The sequence below is a fragment of the Populus alba genome, chromosome 10 (assembly GCF_005239225.2).
Source record: "Populus alba chromosome 10, ASM523922v2, whole genome shotgun sequence".
In the NCBI taxonomy this organism is placed as follows: Eukaryota; Viridiplantae; Streptophyta; class Magnoliopsida; order Malpighiales; family Salicaceae; genus Populus; species Populus alba.
The window spans coordinates 3,349,942-3,361,856 of NC_133293.1; positions in this window are offsets into that span (position 1 = coordinate 3,349,942).

Consider the following 11,915-nt stretch of genomic DNA (forward strand, 5'->3'; position numbering starts at 1 on the left):
CAAATATTTCTTATGTGATGACTTGAGGAACCTGTCATTTCTACACACTTCTATATTTGATGAATGTATGGGATGAGTAGAAATGAAGGGAAGGAAGAGAAGAATTTATAGATGAAAAAGTGAAAATGCAATCATACCACCTATATGTAGGCCAGCTGTAGTCTCACACACTCTCTCTCTTTATTTATTTATTTTGACAAAGCATGTATGTACAGGTAGTTGTGATTGTGGCTCACATCTTCCCTTGGTTTTACATCCAAGAACGGCTTAAACACCCTCTATGGGTCAGGGATAGGCTTCCCATCTAGTTTTCTTAAAAACTGGCAAACAGGGTCTTTTTTAATCAGATTCCCAAGATTAAGTCGATCATGTTCTTTATGGAATTGTGGCCATAAATCATGAATTACACGATGCACATCTCCACTAGGATGCGTCTCAAGGGTCAACAAAAGATTATCTAAAGACCTCTTACTCAGGCCATCCTTAATGAATTGTATTTTATCTTCACGGTTTACAGATACCATTCCTAAAGAACGACATGTCGCATTACAAGTCCATCTGGCACATCTGTGACAGACTTTCAGTCGTTTTGCATGACGTTTCTTTGCAAAAGTGCTTTTACCTGTTCTAGGCATGTGTGAAATGAAAGAATTGGAGGACTCGCCTGATAATCAGACCTTTGCTTCAATCAACCAACAAATATCTTCAGGAATTCCATGGTTCATTAACAACCTCAATCTTTCACACCTAGCACGGTAAATTTTTGTAATCGTATTCTGAGGCAGAGCGGGAAAATACTTTTTCAATTTTTCAAGAGTGGTGTCCATTTTCAAATGCGAATTGGATGGGAGATTCAACGAAAGAAGAAAGAGCAGAGAATTGCACAATTATATACACAGATATTAGTTATCATGGGAAACTGAAAGAACCAACTTAAGAGTCACGGAGTACCGTTATCCGCCATTTGACCAGGGTGAGAGAAACTAACAAAACAAAAGATACACCAAAACAAACACAAAACAATATGAGAAAAATAATCAATCTTTATATACAGGATCACTCAATTCAGTAGAGTCATTTTCAACTGAAAAATTATCAAAATAAACTTTCAACCGATGCCCATTTACCTTGAAAACATTGTCATTCTTTGGATTCTCGATATCACAGGCCCCATATGGATACACATGTTTCACAATAAAAGGACCGCTCCATCTTGATCTTAGTTTTCCAGGAAATAAATGGAGTCGAGAATCATAAAGCAAGACTTTTTGACCAACATTGAATGTTTTTCTCAGTATTTTCTTGTCATGAAACTCTTTGATTCTTGCTTTATGAATTCTTGAATTGTCATATGCATCATTTCTAATTTCCTCAAGCTCATTTATTTGTAATTTTATCAACTTGTACTAACACATCCTCAACTATTCCTCTAGGCACTTTTACAGATCTATCAGCAAGTAAAAGAGTTATAGAGGTTGGTTTTAACTCACCTAGATTGAGACTTTGAAAGACTGAATATGGAAGTAAATTCACACTAGCTCCAAGATCAAGTAAGGCTCTTTCAATTTTATGTTCTCCAATAAAGCAAGAAATTGTAGGACAACCAGGGTCTTTATATTTCAAAGCATTATTGTTTTGAAGAATGGCACTTACTTGTTCGGCTAAAAAGGCTTTCTTTTTCACATTCAGTTTTCTCTTCAAAGTGCATAGATCTTTCAAAAATTTAGCATAGGAAGGAACCTGTTTAATAGCATCCAACAAAGGTATATTGATCCTTACCTGTTTGAAAGTTTCAAAGATTTCAGAGTTGTGATTGACTTTCCTTTGTTTGGTCATGGCATGAGGAAATGGAAGTGCTGGCGGGCAATCAGCCTTTTCTTTGCAATGTTCAGGTTCAACCCCTTCCTTACCCTCAGAGATAGACTCATCATCTTTCTCACAAGGTTCAAGAATGGATTTTCAATAACCTTACCACTACGAAGAGTGATGACTGATTTGACTTGATCCATGTGTTGGCTTCCAGAACTACTCGCATTTGCATTGTATTGCCCTTTTGGATTTTGCTGTGATTGAGATGGAAACTTACCTTTCTCTTGGAAACTAAGAGCAGATGTTAATTTTGCAAGAGCATCTTTAAAATCTGTCATGCTTTGAGCAAGTTGAGTGTTGATTGTCTCCTGCTTTTCAATGAATGCATGCAATGTTTCCTCAAGATTTCTTCTAGGAGGTGGAGCATAAGGAGGTGCATATCCACGAGAATTTTTGAAAATTATGGTGTGCTTGAAACGGTGGCTGTGAAGTTGCGCATTGTTGCTATCAGTCTTCCAACTGAAATTTGGGTGATTTCTTTAACCAGGGTTATACGTTTGTGAGTATGGGTTATGGTTGGGTCTTTGGAAACTGTTTAAAGTATAAGCTTGTTCATGGAGGCATTCCCTAAAAGAAGGCAAAGTTGGACAATCATTTGTTTAGTGTTCCTTGGTTTCACAGATTTGACACACAATGTCTTGAACAGATTTTAATTGACCACTCGTTTTCAATTCAAGTGCTTCGACTTTTCTAGCTAAAGATGCAAACTTGGCTTGGAGGTCATGATCTTCCCTAAGGTTGTGCATACCTCCACTAGATGTATGAGGTTGAGTTTTACTTGGTGCCTCATAAGTACCTGTGGTGTCCCAATTTTGAGCATTTTCGGCTAGCAAGTCTAGGTACTGCATTGCTTCATTAGGGTCTTTATCTTTGAAAGTTCCATTGCACATCAATTCAACCATTTGCATATCTCTAGGTGTTAAACCTTCATAAAAATGTGAAACCAATCTCCATGTTTCAAAACCATGATGAGGGCAAGTATTAAGCAAATCTCGATACCTATCCCAACATTGGTAAAATGTTTATCCTGGTTTTTGAGTGAAAGTGATGATTTGTCTTTTGAAAGAGTTTGTTTTGTGAGACGGAAAAAACTTCTTTAAAAATTGTTGTTGCATTTCATCCCAAGCACGAATGGATCCTGGTCTCAAATTTTGTAGCCATGTTTTAGCTTTATCTTTTAATGAAAAAGGAAAAAGCTTTAATCAAATGATGTTCATGCTATAATTTGAGTCATTATAGATATTACAGACCTCCTCAAATTCCCTTAAATGCAAGTATGGATTTTCTAGGTCTAAACCATGAAAAGAAGGTAAAAGTTGAATAATGTCTGGCTTAAAATTAAAATGAGATGCATCAGGAGGGAAAACTATGCATGAGGGTGCACTTGTTCTTGTGGGATTCATGTGGTCTCTAAGTGTTCTCATACAGTTATTCTCATTATTCTCATTATGAAGCGATTGATTATCTTCTTCGGCCATATTTTCTGAAAATGATGAGGATACCCTATAAAGTCAACCACTTAATGTACGTGACCAAACTCTCATGCACGTGTAAAAAGAGAATAAAAGGAAGAAAAGAAAATAGAAGAAAAAGAAACAAAACAAAACAAAGAAAACAAAAGTTAGATAAAATGAAAAGTGAAAAGAGAAAATAAATTAAATATTATAATTTATACAAGAATTTACCTCCCTGGCAACGGCGCCAAAAACTTGACACGACCAAAAGCTTGATGTCTTCTCCCAAGTGCAGGAGTGTCGAAGTAATAAATAACCCGACAAGACCGGGGTCGAACCACAGAGAGGTTAATTGTATAAATTATAAATAACAAGACAACAACAACAACAACAACAACAACAATAATAGTAATAATAATAATAATGATGATGATGATGCGAACCTCGTGTTCACGTGGTCACGCAACCCACAATCAAGATTGAGATCTGATCCCGGAAAGCCGAAATAGGTCTGATATGAGTGCGACACAATGGAAACCTGCCCCAAGGCACCAACACTATTGGAATGAGTAGAATGACGCCACGAAGCCAGTTAATCTTCGATAAGTCAGATTCAGTTCGTTCAAGAACTGAAGAATGCAAGAATCACTCTCACACGTTAAAACTGAAAAATTCAGAATAATAATCATCAAAGCTGCTGAAATTTTGGCCTACATGAGTATAAATAGTTCTTGAAAAGTTAACCCTAATGGACCCTTTATGTGGACTTATATGAGGTCCACTCAAAACTGGCCCAAAACCCTAAAATGAAAAGCCCATAACTTAATCCAAACAAGCCTTGGATCCTAGCTTAAAACAAAGTATGAATTAAGCCCAAACAAGCCTTGGGCTGTAGCTAACAAAATAAAATAAAGCCCTTATCTCATGGCCCAAATAAGGTTGTATTGGACCCCTCTTGCACATGGATAAGATGTACTAGGATCTCCTCTTGATACTCCAATGGACCTTCCAATTCTGACATGGTGGAAACCTTCAAAACCAATGCATTCAATGCGTCCTTCAATGTCTTTGTCTTGGACCGAGTCATTGGTCCATTTGGAACATGTAATGGGTCCTTGCTAGTGTTTATGGGCTGGTCCGCATCATCCTCTTTCTCCTTGAAAGGATTCGACCTCGAATCAAAATCTGTGTCAAACAAAATAAGATCAGCAACATTAAAGGTAGCACTAACACTATACTCACCTGGAAGGTCAATTTTGTATGCGTTGTCATTGATTCTCTCTAAAACCTGAAAAGGACCATCACCACGAGGCTGTAATTTTGATTTCCTTTGGTTAGGAAATCGTTCCTTACGCATGTGCACCCATACCCAATCACCGGGTTGGAAAACAACCAGTTTACGTCCCTTATTTGCTTTAGAAGCGTAAAGTCTGTTCTTTTTCTCTATTTGTAGTCGAACTCCCTCATGGAGTTCTCTCACCATCTTTGCCTTCTTTTCACCATCTAAACTTACCCTTTCTTCAGAAGGTAAAGGAATTAAGTCCATAGGAGTTAGTGGATTAAAACCATAAACAATTTCAAAAGGAGAAAAAGTAGTAGTTGAATGCACAGTTCTATTATAAGCAAACTCAACAAAAGGCAAACATTCTTCCCAACTTTTCAAATTCTTTTGAATTACAGCACGTAAAAGTTGGGATAATGTTCTATTCACTACCTCAGTTTGTCCATCTGTTTGAGGATGGCATGTTGTCGAAAATAAGAGTTTAGTTCCCAACTTTCCCCATAAGGTCTATTCATCATCAAATGGTTGATTGGCATGACATTGTGTGGTTCAAGAATGCTGTCCCAAGACATGCATTTCTTCTATGGGTGGCTATCCAACGGAAACTCTCAACGCAGGATAGACTTCATCGGTTTGGTATTCATGGTCCCAATAGGTGCTCACTCTGTCTCCACAATAATGAAGATCACAACCACTTGTTCTTTGAATGCTCCTATACGAAAGCATTATGGTGGAATGTTTGTGACAGATGCGACATTCCAAGAATGACAAAAAGCTTGGATGAATGGATTCGATTGGGCATTGTCACTTGGCATGGAAAAAGTTTCGTTAACTTTTCTCGTAAACTGGGTTTCGCAGCTACAGTGTATTGTATCTGGCAAGAACGGAACGCGAGGATCTTTGCAGATGTGTCTAAAGCTTTGAATTTGGTTTTTGATCAAATCGAATGTATCATTCGCGATAAGCTTGTTTTGATGAGGAACGTTCAACAAACAGATGAAAACATAAGGATCCAAAGACTTTGGAGGGTCAATAACATGGACTCTTAATTTGATGTTTAGCTGGTTGTTTTTGTACCCTTAGCATATCTAGTTGGTCTAAGTTTTTGTTGTGTTATATGGCTAGCCTGTAGCCATTTGTTGGTTTTCGTTTATGTTCACATTGTAAATCTTGGGTATGCCCATTATATTCTTTGTATCATTTTCTTTTAATACATAAGTCAGCTTACCAAAAAAAAAAGTAACTAAGGAACTTAACATCACGATCTGACACTATACTCTTAGGAATGCCATGCAAACGTACAATCTCTCTAAAGAACAAGTCCGCAATATGAGATGCATCATCTGTTTTATGGCATGCAATGAAATGCGCCATTTTAGAAAACCTATCAACCACAACAAAGATAGTCTCTACCTTTCTTTGACCTAGGTAAACCTAAAACAAAGTCCATAGAGATATCTACCCAAGGTTCAGTAGGCACAGGTAGTGGTGTATATAGTCCATGCGGTTGTACTCTATATTTTGCCTTTCTACAAGCAATACACTGTTCACAAATTCGTTGCACATCTCTTTTCATCTTTGGCCAATAGAAATGCTCATGCAATACATCCAAGGTTTTCGCAACCCCAAAGTGACCCATTAAACCACCCCCATGTGCTTCACGAACAAGCAATTCACGCAAAGAACTAGTAGGAACACACAATCTATTCTCTTTGACAAATAACCATCCATCAAATAAAACTTACCGAAAGCCGAATGTCCACATGCATTATAAATCTCAGCAAAGTCAGAGTCATTATCATACAATTCCTTCACATATTCAAAACCTAACAATCTAGTATTCATGGTGTGTAAAAGAACATACCTGCGCGAGAGTGCATCAGCTACGATGTTCTCTTTCCCTTGCTTATACTTGATTACGTAAGGGAAAGTTTCAATGAATTCAACCCATTTTGCATGCCTCCTATTCAACTTACCTTGTCCTTTCAGATGTTTCAAGGACTCATGATCTGAATGGATTACAAACTCTTTTGGCCATAAGTAATGCTGCCATGTCTCAAGTGCTCTTACCAATGCATAGAGTTCTTTATCATAAGTTGGATAGTTCAAGGTCGCTCCACTTAACTTCTCACTAAATCCGAGATCTAGAGTTCCAAATATGATCCAATTACCGAGCAATGTTCTGGTTTGGACTACACCGGCATCTCTTTTCTAAGTTTGGCCATCTCTTTGTCCTTTCACTTTCAATACTTAAACTCATCAATCAATCCTTTTATTTATGTGATAGGCTTGCATTTAAGATGAGCATTTACCATAAATTAAGGTATCTTATAGTATCAAACTTGTTATTATAAAACATGCTTTAGTTAAGGAGTTATTGATACTTCAAGTGCAAAATGATGATATAAAACCTTGATAAACATGCACTTTTAAGTACTAATCACACCCCCACCCAATGAATATTGATTTGCGAACGAGAAGTATAAGGATGACGCCACGAAGACAATTGTTCTTTGATAAGTTGTTTTTTCAGTTCTTTAGAGAACCATGAAAGGGAGATTATCTCACCAACACACACACACATACAAAGTGCAACAAATAAAAAGTTTTATTAATCTGAATTGTCTAGCCTTACATCTCTGGTCATGCCCTTATTTATAATGACTCCAAACTAAAATAAACCTTAATGGACCCTCTATGTGGACTTATATGAAGCCCACTTACAATTAAACCCAAGTAATATAAATAAACCCTAAAATAAGAAGAAAATAATAATAAAATAAATAAATCCGAATTTAAAATCCTAAATATGATAGGATCAGATTTGTTGCCCTTTAGAAATCCCATATAAGCTAGGAGAATCAAATTTGAAGGTAGAATTAGTTCTGAAATCTTCTTTCTTTTTTGTAGCTAGGATGAATAATGAATCCTTGTAAGAAAAGGATTCTGAATCATTTATGAATCCTTGCCACACTTGGAAACTATGTTGCAGCCCATTAAAGATCTTTGTAGAATTAAGAGATTTCTAAAATAAGCTGCCACATCCTTTTAGGAAAAGAATCCTAGCCAAATAGGAAGTCCACAAGTCAAAAGGAAGTAAATAAGAAAACTCGTACAACCTATGTTGACCCGTGTCAGGATGTCTTACCGGACTCCGATGGGCATGATATTTTAACCCAAGGTAGGCAAACATGTCAGGAGCCTCCATGTAAAATTTCAGCCCGATCCAATGGTAGGATTGAGAATTATGACTATTGCCGCAAAACTGGACAGTTGCACATTTTACGTCAAAATTCGAATTTGACCTTGCTTGGATCGTATCACTAATGATGAAGATCCAAGACTGAAAGATATTCCTGTGGTGAAGGAATTCCCAGATGTGTTTCCTGAAGAACTTCTAGGACTACTCCTGGAGCGAGAGGTAGAGGTGTCTATAGAAACTTTTCTTGGAGTCCCACTCATAGCCCAACAACCGTATTGGATAGCTCCGACAGAACTGAAAGAGTTAAAGACTCAACTACAGGAATTGTTAGACAAAGGGTTTATATGGCCTAGTAATTCTCCTTGGGGAGTGTCGGTTCTATTTGTAAGAAAGAAAGATGGAACCCATAGACTTTGTATTGACTATCGACAGTTGAACAAAATAACAATGAAAAACAAGTATTTATTACCTTAGATAGATGATTTGTTTGTTCAATTAAAGGGAGTGAGGGCATTTTCAAAGATAGATTTGAGATTAGGGTACTATCAGATGAAGATTAAAGAAGCGAATGTAGCAAAGACTGCATTTAGAACCTGTTATGAACATTATGAGTTTTTGGTGCGACTGTTCGGGTTGACGAATGCCCCAGCCCTTTTCATGGACTTGATTAATCAAGTTTTCCAACCATACCTTAATAAGTTTGTGGTGGTATTCATTGATGATATACTGGTGTACTTGAATTCTTTCGAGGAGCACGAAGAACACTTGAGACAGACCTTACAAACCTTGAGAAATCACCAGTTATATGCAAAACTGAGTAAATGTGAATTTTGGCTGAAGAGAGTGACATTTCTGGGACATGTTATTTTAGCCAAAGGTGTTTTTGTAGACCCCTAGCAAGTAGAAACAGTCTTGAAATAGGAAAGACCAACTTTGGTCACCAAAATACGTAGCTTCCTAGGACTCGCAGGATACTAGTGGAGATTTATCGAAGGTTTTTCCCTGATTGCAACCCCTTTGACCCAGCTAACTAGGAAGAATAAGGAATTGGCGTGGGTGAAAGAATGTGAGAAAAGCTTTCAAGAATTGAAGAAGACACTCACCATTGCTCCAGTGTTAACCCTTCCTTCAAGGATCAAGGGTTTTGTGGTCTATAGTGATGCCTCGGGGAAGTGATTGGGGTGTGTTTTGATGCAACATGGAAAGGTGATCGCCTATGCATCAAGGCAGCTGAAGACTTATAAGGTGAACTACTTGGTGCACAACCTGGAGTTGGCTATTGTAGTATTTGCCTTGAGGATATGGAGACAATATTTGTATGGGTCTCGAACCTAATTTTTTACTGATCATAAGAGCTTGAAGTATCTGATGTCGCATAAGGAGTTAAACATGTGACAAAGAAGGTTGATAGAGCTCATTAAGGATTATGATTGCACCATAGAATACCAATTCTATGACAAGGAGGGGTCTAAGATTAGGAAGAATATGTAGGTCGAGGTAGAAACGAAACTCCAGTATCGAATGATGGATCATTGATGATGAGACAACGGTTATACGTGCCTAAAGACGAAATAGTCAATAGATGATTCTACAGGAAGCACATGAGTCTAAGATCTCCATACATCCTGGCAGCACTAAGATGTATCGAGACCTGAAACACCTCTATTGGTGGCCTAATATGAAAAGGGAAATAGCTGAGTATATGTCTAAGTGTGGAATATGTCAACAAGTCAAGGTTGAACATCGAAGGCCTGCGGGACCATTACAACCATTACAAATTACAGAATGGAAGTGGGAGATGATCACCATGGATTTTGTGTCAGGATTTCCTAAAAGGAGGAAAGGAAATGACGCGATATGGGTCATCGTAGATCAGTTGATGAAATTCGTATTATTCTTGCCTATAAAGATGACCACCTTTGTAGACAAGCTTGCCAAGATCTACATAAACAAGATGGTACGGCTCTTTTTACCCCCTTGTTCTTCAAACCTAAAATTGAAAATGATGAAGGATCTCGAAGAAAAATTGACCTAAACCCCCTAGGCTAATTGTAGAGGAAACTGAAAACAACTAAGAGGACAAGCAACAAAGACGAAATGAGACCAAATTCCAGAGCATCTAACTAAGGATGATGAATAAAATGGAAAGAATAAAACTTGGTAGAGGGCCGGCCACAACAATGGGACTGGTTGGAATGCATTCTGTAAGAAGTTACATGTGTGTGTTCATGTTAAAATCATGTGACTCTGCTAGGATTTGATGAAAGATGTGTCCTGGAATTGAACATGAACACACACATGATTTGGTGACAAGAACAATGCATTTTCAATTCCAGCACACATCTATCATCAAATCCCAGCTGAGTCACATGATTTTAACATGAACACACACATTCATCTTCTTACACAATGCATTCCAGCCAGTCTCATTATTATGGCTGGCCCTCTACCAAGTTTTATTCTTTCCATTTTATTCATTATCCTTAATTAGATGCTCTGGAATTCGATCTCATTTTGTCTTTGTTGTTTGTCCTCTTAGTTGTTTTCAGTTTCCTTTACAATTAGCCTAGGGGGTTTAGGTCAATTTTTCTTCGAGATCCTTCATCATTTTCAATTTTGGGTTTGAAGAACAAGGGGGAAAAAGGAGACTACATAACCTATACATTTCAACTCTAAGTAGGTCTAGACAGTTTGGTAGTATTTCTCCTTCCTCTTTCTCCCATTTTTCCCCTTCTTCTTCCTCTCTTAGTTCTCCTTTTCTTTTTCTTTATTTTCTGCCAGTTTCTTCCCACTCTTTCCAGCCCCCTTTCCTTCCCCCTAAACAGCTGCTGAGCCTTCATTCATGATCTCAACTCTCTTTCACATGTTCAAAAGGTATTCTTTGCTGGTTTTCGTTTGAATTTTTATTTGGAAGGTGGAAAAGAAAGACATGCAGCTGAACATGTAGCTATAGCTGCAGCTGCAGGAGGCAGACTTTAGGAAGAGGAAGGGTCACCTTCTTTCTCTCCTTGCATTTATACTTCACATAAATTGAGGTGGGGTGTTTGGGGTTGGTGTTCTTGTACGTGTTTTGGTGTATGTGAAAAACTAGTTTTACCCCTCCCTCCCAGCTCCTTAAGACAATCTAATTTGTTTCCCTAACTTTTATAACATTGCATCGCTGCCGATTTAGGAAATCAACAGCGAAAACTGCATCACTGCCGATTCATAAATTGGCAGCGATGGTGGAGTCATTAGAGCCAAGGATGACTCATCTTAAGGTGGGGGGGGTTGTGATATCCCTTATCGAAAGCAAACGTCTAGAGCTAGGGCTTTATAAGTAGTACTAGTTACTAATCTATTGTGAGTATTTTGGGACGTTAGGCTCAGAACTGGGCTCGCATCACCAGGAACAAAACCGTGAGGGCGGTAAGGCTCAAAGCAGACCCTCTTGTAGAGGATAGGAAACCAAAGCCCAAACCATATTTTCCCTTGAAAGGGAAATAGATGAACCCTTCCAGAGAAAGGTAGTTAACAAGCCCTCAATCTTCCTGATAATAGAACAAGAAAGGCTAAACATATCTGGATGGAAAAAAGAACGGATTTGATAAGTTACAAAAGACCAATATATTTATGAGATATCGAGGTCCACAGCCTGATCTTTAGAGAGAATCTACTCAACCAAAGCCATGCAGTCACTATGTTTCAACCAAGTAGTAATCAAAGGAACCCCAAAGTATCTGACTGGTATAACCTAACCTAAAACCAAGAGATCCAAGAGAGATGCTTTCAAATCATCATTCATACCTGATAAGAAATCATGACTCTTCTCTAGGTTGATCACTAGCCCTGATAAAATAACAAAGTCATCTGCTGGTATGCATCCAATTGGGGCCTGTGCTGCATTTTATGCTACTTTCCAGGCATTGGGTTCTTGTTGTCATTTTTAGGGTTTTTGCTACCTTCTACAGCGTTGTTTATGTAGTTGTTTGTTAGGTTATGTTTAAGTCTGTAATGTATTGATATTTGTTTAAGTGAGCATGTTCCCCTAGCCTTTATATGTATATACTTGTACATTATAACTTGATGGTTTCCAACTTAGTTTCATTTTGATCTATAAAATTTCTTA